A 14866-nucleotide genomic window follows, 5' to 3' on the forward strand; every position below is an offset into this window, starting at 1 on the left:
TTCTTCCCCAAATCACATCTGCAAAATTGTCTGAGTGAGTTTTAATATTTTTCCTCTCCTCTTTATGCTCAAATAAATATTTTAGGAGTAAACAGAAAAAAAAATGTCATTGCCTCCTTTTTTATTTTCCTCTCTTCCTCTCCTCTCTGTTTGTTGAGCAGCTATGTACTGTGCAAACCTCTGGAAAATTCTGTCTGTGATTTTGCTCATGAATCCTATATATGTCAGAATAATCCATGTGTAAATAATTGAACTTTAAGAAAGTAATCTTCTTACAAAATGTATACTCCAAGAGACATATGCCCTGAACTATTTTTGGAAATTGTCTAATATTTTCTTAAGTCAGGCATTTTGATTTGTTTTTTCTTAGTTAATGTACTTATCTTAATAATTATGGAAAAAAAAACATAAAACAGAAGTACAGTGAAATCAACATCAGAGAGAAACGATTTTCTGTTTTGTCTGTAACTATTTCCATTATGTGCCTTCATGAATACTATCATGCTTATATTTCATGAAATAAGATTGTTAAGGCATTCATTTCCAAGGAATGATGGCCCTATGGTTGTTCACTGAAATTCCACCATGTCTGTCCATGCAGTTAAATTTGAGCAATGCCATGGAATGTGGTTCTTTCTGTCCCTAGAGAAAGACCTAAACGTATACATTAACCCAAAGTCACTGCACTGTAGTGTAATCATTGTCTGTAGCCAGCCAAACTACTCCCAAGTTAAATTCCCAGTCTAAACTGAGTGACCCAAGAAATACCTTGGGCAATTTCAGAGAGCAGGCTAATAGGTGAATGGCAGCAAATCTCTGCTGTCTATTTAAGTGCACTGGCGAGGTGAAGGGAATATGGTCTCTGTGAGTTACTAACAATAAAGCTGGCTGATGTGCTTGTGATGTGCATACATCTCGACCTGGTCAGGTCAGTCCAAGTGGCAGGGGAAATGGGGCATAGAAGAAGTAGGAACAAATCTACTGTCTCCCCTCACTGCTTCTTCAGGGAGTGAGTCTTCTCAACTTGGAACTTAATAACCTATCAAAAATATGTCTGCGTGTGCAGACATTGTGTAAGAACTAATTTTTTTTATTTTTTTCAACTTCTTTTTTATCTGGGAACAAATCACTGGGAATTTACATTTTGGCAGTATTCCTTAATGGTCAATGGCTTATTTTTCTTACATCACTACCGGTTCAGTATCTCATTAATATCCCATGTGCTCTTCTATTCTATATGTAGAGTAGTGCCTATTTGTTAATTCTTGAAGGATATAAACCATGTTCTCATGCCTATCCCAGACTCATCATTGCACTGCATAGCATAATATCAAGCTACCCATTAAAAGTAGAGGTTCTATATCTCAGTATTCATTTTCCAATCTTGCACAGAACTATAACTTGCCAAATATGCTTGAAATCAACTGAATAAGAAGTAATGTCTTATTTCTTCATTCAAAAAATATAGCTCTTTCTATATAAAAGTATGTCATAAACTTTTAATTCTGATGTCTAAATTTCAGGAAAAATTTTTCTCCTTTCCTAAATAGTTCTGGGAAACTAAAAGCAACATTACCTGAGGAATACTCAAAAACTACTCCAAAGCATAGTTTATTTTGAAACTGTGATATTAAATATATATACACATGTATAAATATGTAGCTATATATACATATATAAGTATGTGTATATATGTATATATACATGTATATTATGTGGAAGTAGTGAGAGAAAAATATATTACTTAGGATTGTCCAGCAAAACAAATCCAATGTGATTTGTTTATCTATTATCATATGAGTAAGTACACATGTACACATGTGTGTGGGGAAAGAGAAAAAGAGACTTGAAGGAATTGACTCATATTGATCTGATAGCTTGAAAACAGAGGAATTGATATAGTTGTAGTTCAAAGAAAGTCTGAACCAAAATTCTTTGTTTCCTTAGGGACCTCAGGTTTTTTCTCTTAATCTCTTTAACCGATTGGACGAGGCCTATATTGGAGAATGATATGCTTCTCTTGAAATTGATTAACTGTTAATTTCCAACAGAATATACTTTTATATAGACACCAAGACTTTAATTTGATAAAATAAAAGTATTGTAACCTTGTCAAGTTGACACATAAAATTAATCATCACACTAAATATTGCAGCTTGACCATTTCTGGGAAGTTATTTGGAATAAGCACAGTATAGTGAAGAATGGGTAGTGGAACTAACTAATTAAATCCCAGAAATCAAGATTAAGTGTGCCAACTTGAACTAACTGACAGTTTGCTAAGCTATATTAACTTCTTCATCAACTCATTGAAATGTACATTTGTGGATTTAGAAAATTTCAAAATTCACATGTTCTAATGAGGCATAAAAACTCTTCTGTTGGTACTGAAGAAATAGTACAGTGGGGTAGGCACTTTCTGTGCTAGAAGCCAACCCAGGCTTAATCCCCAACAACATTGTGGTCCATGAAGTCTGTCCAGGAGTTTTCCCTTAGGGAAGATCCATGAGTCACTGCTGGGAATGGTCAGAAAACAGAAACAAAATTGCAAATATTTTCTTTACTCTTATAATAGTTATAATTTTGCTTGCTTATATTCTATGCAAAACTAACAATTCACCTGAAAACTATTAACTTTTGTGTCTCTAATTCCACCATTCTGTCCTATATGTTGAAATTCCATTATGAAATCAATGTTCTGGGCTGGAGTAGTAGTACTGTTGTTAGGATTCTTGTAGAATAGTGCAAAGGCACACAGCAGAATTGAATTTGATCCCCAGCACTCCCATATGGTCCCCCAAGTATGCCAGTGGTGGCTCCTCAGTCCAGCCCCAGAATTAAACCATGAATGCCATCAAATGTGGCCCAAGAATCACTAGGAGAAGAGGGGAAGGGTGGGAAGGGGATAAGGGAGAAGAGGAGAGGAGTGGAAGGAGGAAAAAAAGGAAGGCAAAAGAAAAAGCAAATGAAAGAAAGGAATAAATATTTTGTTTAAATGCCACATTTTAGATGTCTTATATATATGTACATGTGGATTAAGTATCTGCCTTTCTTCATATATTATTTAGTAGTACATTTGGACATGCCTCACGCATGAAGGAACCGGCAGAGTAACCGAGGTGTGCAAGACCAATCTCCAAGGCTGCTCGAATTGGTACTGGGCCTCTTCCACCCAGATTCCCCATTTTCCAGTAGCTAGGCAGTCACACCCAGAAACTGCCCCCGGCACCATGTAATCCCATCAACGGCCAACATCCAGAGACTATAAAACCAAGCTCCCAGAAGTGTGCAGCTGCTCGTCTGATAGCTTCGTTCTCTTGGAGAACGTGGCAAGCTACCGAGAGTTTGCTCCTCGCACGGGGCAGAGCCTGGCAAGCTCCCTGTGACGTTTTCATATGCCAAATATAGTAACAACGATGGGTTCTCATTCTCCTGACCCTGAAGTGTCTCTAATGTGGCACCGTTTGGAAGGACGAATAAAAAGAGAGGATGCTAAAATCTCAGGGCAAGGATGAATGGAGACATTACTGGGCCAGCTCGAGCAAATCGATGTTCAACAGGATGACAGTGATGACAGTGATACAGTGAGTTAGATCTAATTTTATTAAAACTAAACAAAATAGATCTATTTTCTGTAATAGTTTACAGGTTCTCGTATATTAATGAATTCATATTTGTTTCTTACATTGTCTAGTTTAATATTGTCACACATAAACTGGAAGTTTGATGGGAAATATACAGTATGGATCCATCCCTAAACTTCTGGGTCAATGTGTATTTTAACAAAATTTACTTCTGACTTGGTGATTCTAAAATTTCATAAATAATGTTCCAAGTTTTGCCTTAAACAAATATGCCTAAGGTAAACATGTTTTGTAAAGAGTATTGTTAACAACTTCTACAAGAGGTTTAGTTCTTTCACACTGAATAGTTATAAAAACTATTAAATTAGACATAAGTATTATGGTTTGGAAATATAGGGCATAGATTACAATATTTTCTTTGAATGCAGCCAACCCCAATTAAATTCCCAGCACTGCATATGATTCATCCAGTACCACCAGAAGTGATTCCTAAGCACAGAAGTTGGGGCAAACTCTCAGCACTGTCAGATGTAATTACAAAACAAACAGTAAGACAAAAATATTTAAAACTTCCAGATTTCCAACTTTTCTTAACTCCTTAATTCCACGTATTTTCTTGGTTACCACTGACATATTGATTTTATATGCAACTCAAAATTAAATGTACCCCATAAAATATTAGGAAATCTGGTAAATTTCTTGTACACCTTACTACTACCTAGTCACAAATCTGAATCATCACAATAACTGAAAGTTTATCTTCCAGGTTATTGCATCGCCCTGTTATATTTCCAAGATCTATGACTGTTGCCTGCTAAATCAGTCTAACAGGAAACCAAGAATCCTTAAAACTCTTAAAGGTATCACTTTTTTCTTTTTAAAAATGTTATTTTGTTTAAGCTCTGTGAATTACAAAATTATTCACAGTTGGGTTTTTGACATAAAACGTTCCATCACCAATCCCCGTGTCAATTTCCTCTGCTAGTGTTCCCAGATTCTTTTTTCTACCCCCCACCCCATTCGAACCCCAGCTTACATTGTGACAGATACCCATGGTTTCAGTATTGTTGCGTCTGACATTTATGATATTTAGTTGCATCATTCCTTAACACCACAATGTACCTGAATCTCCTTGACCGCTGCCCCCTGTTGCCTCTCATCTATCTCTTCTCCCCATCCCCTTCACTCTATTTATTTCCTTCTCCTCCCTATACTCTGTTGCCAATGGTGATCTAGGCATCCTCTGTTTGAATTACTACTGTTTCTTATCTAGTTACTCTAGAAATGATTCACTTCTTTTGTAATGTGCATGAATTATTTCATTACATTTTAGACTTTCTTATTCCTTCTATCATTAACTACTAATCAACTGAAAGCCGAAATCACTATCTGTTATAATCTGATGCCTTGCACAAAACCAATATAAGTTTGACCCTAGCACTACATATGGTCCCCTCATCATGTCAAAAGTGATACCTAAGCATAAAATCAGATATAAGCCTTAAGTACCACTGATTGTAATCCCAAACTCAAAATAATAAATAAAATATAAATAAATATTTGTTGATATGTCAATAAGTGATGAATTCAGTTAAATAAATTATTGTTACACATACAAAAGGACAGAATAACAATCTGAATATTATCCAACTAACTTAGGCAAAATTAAATTATCAGACTGGGAGTTCTTTGATGCAATCTTTTACCTTCTTAAATATAACAAGGAAAAAACTTTATTTTATATTTTGAATTTGGAAATTCCTAATTTAAATTTGATTTTTAATGTTAAATTCATTCCATGACTGTAGGGTGTAGAAAGGAGGCATTGAGAATAAATCGGTGCTGTATATTAGAAAAATCATTTTATTAATGAAATTAATGGAACGATACTAGGTTTCTCTTCAATTCTTTCAAGTACTCAGTGGACAAAAACAATCCAGAATTTAAGTCCTTAATATTATAACTAAATCTATTCTTCCATATCTATTGTAAGAAAATTTTGGCCAAGGTTAAAAAAATATCTCCTTGATTTGATCAAGTATTTCACTGTTAACTTTAAGAAACATTTTCAAAGTTTGATGTTTTAATATCTTTTCTCTTAATGTGCTAGTTATTATTTTTACATAAATAGTTTAGCAGCAGGCCATATATTAAGTTCTGATGTACACTGTATTCTTAATATTTCTGAAAATAAATAAAAGCACACAGAAGAAACATTTATGAAAAATGACATACTTCTCTATATGTTCAGCTGAAAAAACACAGGTTTATTAAAGAAAACAAGAGATGCTTTCCAGTGGTAGAAGATAATGTCCCAAATAAAACATGAATAAGATCAACTCTTCAAAAAAAAGTTCTCTGGATTTTGTTATGGCCAGTTTCAGGGGAGTATGGTGACAACTTTAATGATGGGTATGTTATGACACAGGCCGTATTTGTACAAAATGCTTTTAAAAGAGCACCTGGGTGAAACTTTGCTGAGAGGAATTCATGTAACAACTGGCCTTGGGGAATAAATGAGGAATGGCCTCAAATCTGCAGGCTTATAGGGCATGACCAACTTTTGTAAAACACTTGAATCAGCTCTGTTCAATGTCTATCTCTAGGCGCTATAGAGATGCCCATCACCACTACACTTAGTGCTCAGAGAAAGATATTAGAAAGACTGACAAATTATCTTGACCTAATTAACTGGAATTCAAACTGGGGCAGTGTTTTATGCAGTCTAAATTATTGTGCACTTGGGTCTGGCTATTTTCAGCACATAGTAATGACTTCTTACTATTTTACACACACACATAGCACTCATTCAAAAGCAAAGTGTTGAAATTTATTTGAATTAACCTTTCCTACTAGGGTTTAATAATTTATAATATTCCCATATTAAAGATGAAAAAACTGAGGAACTATTAAATTAAATTGCCTGTGATGGTAAATTTAATCATGAAAACATATTATATAAACCACATTGTACTTAATTATGAGAAAGATATAGATAAGAAGGAAAACTGGTATCAGTAGAGGTTCATACATTTTCTAATTATTAACATTACCCAGCATATTTTCTCCTTTGTGGCTGTGACTCAACTATGGATATTTTTTACAGAGGAAGAAGCCTCATCCTCAGGGTTCGTATATCAGACTGTAAGCATTTGCCTCTGTGTGAGTAAATTTAATTTGCAAAAAGTAGCATAAAGATACTTCTTATACTTGTTTTTCCTCAGCCCTAGTGATAAATTAGGGCAGCCTTTAACTGTATCTATATCTAGTTGTTTAGTCTAAAACTTGTTATATTTTATGTAATGTAAAAAAAGGCATTATTTAAAGTTAAGATCAGCCTGTCTTTGCAGTAAGATCAAGAGATATTCAATTTTTTCCTAGCACCTATTTTGCAGGAATCATTCAATTATTTACTTAATAGTTTTCTTAATTGTAATCTTATAAGGTTATTCATTATGCTTCATTTGAATTAAACAATTTCAACTTCTATCTTATACCTGTTTTATAATTGCAAAAAAGAGATTAGATAGTTTCTGTATAATCCTAGAAGGAATAAAATATGTCTAATATTCTAGAGAAACATAATTATGCTACAATAGACATTAAAAGCATCTTTTCTTACTTCATTCATGAACTTAACTATGTACTAAAACTCGATGTCCTGAAAACTGATTAGACTAGATTACTCAATGGCTTAAAGATACCCAAATTGTTCTGGTCATTTATTTAATAATATTTGTCTGTTTTGTTTTTGTTTCATGGCCACACCCAGTGACACTTGGGGTTTACTTCTAGCTCTGCACTCTTGGCAGGTTTGGGGGACCATATAGGGTGCTGGTGATCGAACTCAGGCTGATCATGCAACCATGCAAGGCAAATATCCTACCAGCCGTACTATTGCTCCAGCCCCTCTGTAGTGATTTTTAAGGAGATGAGTTGCAAAAACATGGGTTTTTAGTTATTATATTCCAGGTAGAGCTAAAGAATATTATGTCTCAAAAATATCTGTGAACTACTTTCACCACTTGGTAGAGTTAAAAATAATCCTCAGATTCACAGGTATTAAGTAACTTGGCTAAGATCACACAAATTAGTAAGAGGCAAAATTTGAACCCACAACAGAAAATACAGTGACCATGCTTTTATATGATAGTATTTCTCAGAAAGAGACTCATTTCTGATTCATTTTAATCATTTCTCACTGGGATTGAGATACTCTTTCCTAGTAAAACTAATAAATCTATCTGTTTCAAATCTGCCATTCAGGTATTTTAGCCTACAGGACTGCATTAATATGTATTTTCTGTAAGATTTTATAATTTGATTCTGATAACTTCTGAAACTTGTTAATTCTCAAGGTCACACTATATTTTAATTCTGTCCTTCAATGTGCTAAATAACCCTTCCCAGTCTGATGTTATTAACTAAGTAAATGAGCATGTTTTGAGATGATTGATGGAATTATTAAATAGCACTCATCCTAGAACTAACCCCATTAGTCATGTTTCTCAACTTTGATATTGAACTATTTGGACTACAACTGTGAAACAAATTATATACCTATTTAGAAGTAATAGGGAAAGCATCTCAGCTTTCTCAAATACTAGAAAAGAGTATAAAAACATATTTGTAAATTCAAACATACTCTCAATCTTTTTAAATTATTGATGAGATTGTCAGGTGAAGCAAAAACCTTACTGAAGTTGAGGCAATTGTTTTTTATTTCATTATATACTACTTTATTCATTTATTCACAACTTTTAATCTTGAGTTTGGAATAAGATTTATCTTGAGAGTTTTGCCTTTCTATAAAATTATAATTATTTGAGACAGAAAAATATACCAGTCTGCAAGCTGTCACTACAACCCCCCCACCCCCAGTCCCTACCACCATCCAAGAGTAATTTCTGAGCAACATCAAAAGTAAGCTTGAGCACCCCTGAGTGTGGGCCAAAAAAGTACAAACAGATCATAACCATTTTATGCACTTAATGTTCTTTAGATTTGTGTGGTCAAAATTAAAACAAGATACAAGTTTTTCAAAAGTTTATTGGTTTTCCTTTTATAATTGAAAGAACTATATATGGAATTAGACACCTTTTCCAAAATTTATTTTGTCTAAAATTTAAAATATAAATACGGTAAATTTTAACTTTGCAGGCATATTCTCTACAGGCATGTAATCAAGAATACAGTACTGAAAAAGAGAGATAGAGAGATAGTTCATTGGGCTAAGCACATACTTTGCATATAGGAGGCCTGGTTTCTGAGACAATAGAGCCTCCTGAGAACTTCCTGGAATGATCACTGACCAGGAGTAGTTTATGAGCACCACAGGGGGTGAGGATATGACTCATAAGAAAGAAAGAAAGAAAGAAAGAAAGAAAGAAAGAAAGAAAGAAAGAAAGAAAGAAAGAAAGAAAGAAAGAAAGAAAGAAAGAAAGAAAGAAAGAAAGAAGAAGGAAGGAAGGAAGGAAGGAAGGAAGGAAGGAAGGAAGGAAGGAAGGAAGGAAGGAAGGAAGGAAGGAAGGAAGGAAGGAAGGAAGGAAGGAAGAAAAAAAGGAAGGAAGGAAGGAAGGAAGGAAGGAAGGAAGGAAGGAAGGAAGGGAGGGAGGGAGGAGGGAGGGAGGGAGGGAGGGAGGGAAGAAAGAAAGAAAGAAAGAAAGAAAGAAAGAAAGAAAGAAAGAAAGAAAGAAAGAAAGAAAGAAAGAAAGAAAGAAAGAAAGAAAGAAAGAAAGAAAGAAAGAAAGAAAGAAAGAAAGAAAGGAAGGAAGGAAGAAAGGAAGAAAGGAAGGAAGAAAGGAAGAAAGGAAGAAAGAATAGAAAGTCATATGTCATATGGAAGTTTTCCATAAAATATTTAGCTTTATTAGTCACATAAAATTTTCACCATAACATTAAGTCAATATACTGAAAACATTCTTCAGCAAATCCTGCTTTTCTTGTAAATAAAGATATTCTCAGTACTTCATTTTCTCAGAAGTTTGAAATATTCTTGTCTATGTTGTTGGTATATGGATTTTGTCCATTTGATATTCTTTTTTGCTGTTCTAGTTTATTTGATTCTATTATATCTAACAATGATCTTAGTTGACTAAATACAAAGCCTGTTTTTATTCTTCCTACAATTCCTTTATTTCAAGTGTGATACTATGATCAGGGATTGTCTGACATGAAGGCTTTCTAAATCAACATTTAGTGCTGTATCCCCTATATTAAATAAATTGTTGCTAGATTTCACCTACCTTGCTATAGACTGCTGAAATTAATTTAACTTTTGGTGCATTTGCGTGCTACTACTGCTTGCTTTTTTTTTATTTTCTTTCCTAGATGGTACAGAGCAAAGGTTAAATTGCAGCTTTATACTACACCCAATTTAAAACTTAATTAACCACAAAAGTTAAAACTGATGGCAGTCCCCAATAAGCTGACAATGATAGTCTTGGCTGCCCTAAACCTGATAAGAAAGAAACTGAGGGTTTTAAATTGAGATCACTAGTAGCATAGCCGTGGGTTTCGGCAGTGACAAACTGTAGTTACAGATTCCAACAGCCCCTGATGAAAAGCTGTTCTCATTCCCTAATGCTTTATGGGAGAGCTGCAGATGCTTGGAATATTTTTCAAGCAGAAAGCCATCATCATGACAACACCAGAGTAAAAGAGGGCAAAAAAAATTTTTCTTTCTGGTAGGGAAATAAAGACATCTTAAGCTTGACTTCAAAAGCTCTCTACAGCAAACAGTAGCTGTGGAAATACCGTTTCATCTTTGCCTCTGGGATATTATTAAGCTTTTCTAGTAGCTCTAACTGCAGGAGAAGGGATTACAGAAGTTGCTGCTGTGTAGCTGCCTGCCATACAAATAACTGGAAAAGCTGGGATCATGGATTTATATTCTGCCAGTGATTAACCAACCCCAAGAAACTGACCTGGTAATGAATACAACACACCTCTTTTCACACATACAAACAAAAAACATGCAAGACATTTCAATTTGGGGCTGTAATGTCAAAGACTTCTCTTTCGTCAAAGTTTGCAAACGCAACCAACTGCAGCTGGTTCTAGCTCTACCTTCTAATAGCATGCATAGTCCAGCGAGGTCATTCACACAACATCTGTTACGGTTGTGTCAGCATTTCTATTATGAATCCCTGCTTTCAAAGGCTGTAGCTCAATTGTTTAAAAATCCACTACCAGCTGCAATGACCCATGCAGCCCTGGTGTGGTAGCTAGACAATATCATTTTAACACAGAAGGCAGGAGATCAATAAAAATTAGTAATCAAAGGTGCTTTATTATTATTGTTTATTTGATTTGACTGTTCTATAAGTTTTTCAAAATCATAGTTCAGTACAATGTGACTTATGTCCACTTGATGCAGATAGATTACTTATTTTGGAAAAGGGAACAGAAACCAGTTTTATTTTTTAAAGTGCATTAGTGTATGTAGCTTGCATTTAGACATGTCATTAAAGATTTGTAACTGAGACTAAGTGGAATTTGGATGTAGAATATAACTTAAAAGTCCTCTGAAAATAAATTCATAATGGTTACTGAATACTTACTGTTTCTACAGCAGACATTCTGTTTTTTGAGATTAAAATGTGAAAATGAGTCAAAATATATAATGAATGCCTATATGTTATCTGTAAGTGAAAATGAAATATCTTTTGCTGTTTTAATTAATCATCATGGGACAAAGAAATTCCAGAATTCATCATGAGAAAGGACTTAAAAATTTTAATCTAGTTTAAACCACAAGATGTTTTGAAGCATAGAATAAAACTTATATTTAATAGTGATTAACTTGATTTGTTTTCTGCCCAAAACTGTTACATTGACACTCTTTCGTAGATACAACAAATTAAAATACATTACAGCTTTTCAAAGCCTTCTAATAATGAGGCCTCCACACAAAAGTTTATATAACTTCTGTGTTGATATTTTAAGAATTCATTCTTATGAATATCCTATGATATCACAACTTGCATAAATTTTCAGAGTTTATACACATTAATATAAATGTATTCTTATTTTCTTAATTTAGCTATTTAAATTTTTACAATACTTTATAATACCTATTTTCCAGAAATTAGGATTCTGTATTAAAGGAAAACCATGCAGTAAATCTTGCTCTACCAAATTTTCACTAATGATTCATTCTTTTACATAAAGAATTTATAATAATTAACTTACTATCACATTTCTTTGTTTGAGGTATTTCTTAGACCAAAAAAAAAAAGAGAGAGAGATATGATTTTGCATTGCAGTAGTTCTTTATAAGCACAATAAAAAAAGAGATGACCAAAGTGTATTCAATTCATTCATCTGAAAAGCAGCACCATTGCTTTGCGAGTCACCTGTTAAAATTCTACTACTATATCCTGTTTAATTACCTATTCTTTGTAATATATTTTGAATTCAAGGAACATTAATGTACATATATAGGTATACCTATCTAACTTAAAATAATTATATGTTTTAAAATATTAAATATTTTTACTATCACACAGGCTAACATTCTGTTTTAGGCTTATAATAAAACTTTTAAAAGTAAAGTATATTTTAAAGTATATTTATTTCAAATAATCAAATACTTTGAAAACATTTATCATGACTAATTTAAGTTTTACCTAAACAAAAATTAGATGATATTGTAAATTATACCCAAGTACATTAACATATACTATAAATGTTTTAATCAAATCATCACTGTCTTTGGTGAGACCAAAATTACTTTTGAATTTTCAAAGTAGATTAAATATTGGAGTCTCTTTTTGATAAGTCACTATTTGCATTCTGTCTCTTGACATCAAGCTTTAAATATAAAAGTGCTTTGATGAATAATGAATAGAAATATAAATGAATAAACAATTGGATGCCAGGAATGCAGCAGATAAATATTCAAAGGAGGTGACTTTGTGTTTTGTTTCTTTATTTTATAATGTATTTTTCATTTGGCCTAGCCAACAAATATATGAAAACAGAAAAGTAAAACAAAATATTTACTGTACAGATAAGCCACTCCTGTAGTTCCTATATTTCTGGATGCTTTTTTTTTTTTTTTTTTTTTTGCTTTTTAGGTCACACCCAGCGATGCTCAGGGGTTACTCCTGGCTTTGCACTCAGGAATTACTCCTGGCGGTGCTTGGGGGACCATATGGGATGCCAGGGATCGAACCTGGGTCGGCCGCGTGCAAGGCAAACGCCCTACCCGCTGTGCTATCGCTCTGGCCCCTGGATGCTTATAGAAGCATCAATTCAATATTATAGGAAACAGCATATTCCTTTTGCCTTGGCATTTTATTTACCATAATATACAGGAAGTGACATATGAATCGCGGAGGTTTCCAAAGTGATTTAAAAAAAAATGAGTTCTATGGCCAACGAATAACGGTATTTGACTCCCTGGCGGCTTTTGCTACTTGGACAAATTTATTGTCAGCTTTATGACCCAGCATGAAGGAGATGACTCATATGTTCAGCATTGCTGGGGCTTCCTTGCCCCAGAAACCTGGCCATCAGCAACCCACTTCCAGGGAATCGTGCGCAGGTTTCATGGGATGGGGGCAATTATTCTGTAACTCTGTATTCGAAATTTTCAGGAAAAAAAAGTGCTAATTTTGTGTGATCATCTTGTAAAGGCAGGACATATAATCAAAAATATAGACTCCATCAGTAGTTCTCTGACTGGGAAGGTCATAAGTCAGGCTGATGAAATGTGAAAGGCAGAGTGTTCAAGTTTTCCTCCTGCTGTGATCAGAAGTTCTTAGGATTCCAACAGAGGTAATCTTTAAAAGAAACATGGCAGAGCTTTGGAAGGTTTTGTGAATATGACCCACCAGTAGCTCATAGGCTCATTGGGAGGAGCCAGTTCAAGCTAGCCTGTGGTCAACTTTGTGTTTGTGTGTGTGTGTGTGTGTGTGTGTGTGTGTGTGTGTGTGTGTGCTGCTATTCTTAGATACTCTAAAATTACTGACCTTCATCTCTGAGGTAGGACATTAACCCCCACTATGAACAAGTGCCAAAAATAAAGACACTGAAAGTGTCATTTTAAAATAAGTTAGAAACGTCCCAGGCACCATGTTTTCAGTAGTATTCCAAACTCTAATATAGTTCAATATATTTGTACCTTGTTTGTTTGCAGATTATTTGTAATCTGTAAAAGCTTTAAATACAAGTTGTTTAAATTTGAAGAACAACTTTGAGAGTTAGTTTACTTTTATATTTTTAAACAGAAAACAAGAATTTGTGAGAAAAAAAGTGAATTATTTGGTAAATTAAGAAGAAATAAATATAAATATCTGATTTCTGGACTATCGCAGATATCAACAATTTTTGTGTATTTTAATCCCCACCAAAGCTAGACTGTTCATGTGAGTCTTTCAATGAGATGTTAATAATATGAAGCAAGTTTAAACACATTTATACAGGAGAGGAGAACAAAGATCAGTATTTTGTAAGTCTGAATTCATAATCACTGAATTCAAGTAGATTATTCTTCTGATGGCAACTCCCCAATGAACATTAATGTCATCTTATATTCCAAAAAATGGTAGTAATCAAATCATGAATCACAAGAACCAGAGCACAAACAAAAGCAAATGAACTCATTGTCTTCTCTGTGAATAGTGTAACTACATTAAAGGAGGAAAAAAAGCGAAACCAACAGAACAAGTAGAAATACCAATAGATGTAATAACATCTGAACATGTTAACACCAGTGGAGGCTAAATACACCAGGGTCTTCTCCTAGCAATAATTGCCCAATGAGGCTGATGATTCAATGTAAAGACCTGAGGAAGTGGTACTTCTAAGGCCCTGCAATGCTGAACACAACCAGAGACATCCCCATAGTACTTGGGGGCTACCAGGGTCACAACACGAAACACTGGGGATCTGGAGGGCTGCATTCAGATTTGGTCAGAAGTCAATGAAGTGCTAGGAATTACATCCAGGTCAGCTACATGCAAGGCATGTGATTGAACCCTAGCACTTTCAGGGTAGTCCCTAAGATCTTTAATGTACTGTCAGTGGGTTGATTGAGTCAGTGCATTTATGTATGAAGTCAATGTTCTCATTTTGGAAGCAGAAATATATAAATAAAGCCTAGGAAAGACAAGTAAAATCTAAAAAGGTGGGGTGAAACTTGAAATATTAGTGCATATTTTATGTGCATATTAGTATATATGGGTCCAGCACTCTTCCGCTGTGGCTAGAGTGATAGCAAAGGAGGTAGGGCATTTGCCTTGCACACAGCCAACCTGGGTTTGATTCCTCTGTCC

This window comes from Sorex araneus, chromosome 4 (genome assembly GCF_027595985.1).
Source record: "Sorex araneus isolate mSorAra2 chromosome 4, mSorAra2.pri, whole genome shotgun sequence".
Classification (NCBI taxonomy): Eukaryota; Metazoa; Chordata; class Mammalia; order Eulipotyphla; family Soricidae; genus Sorex; species Sorex araneus.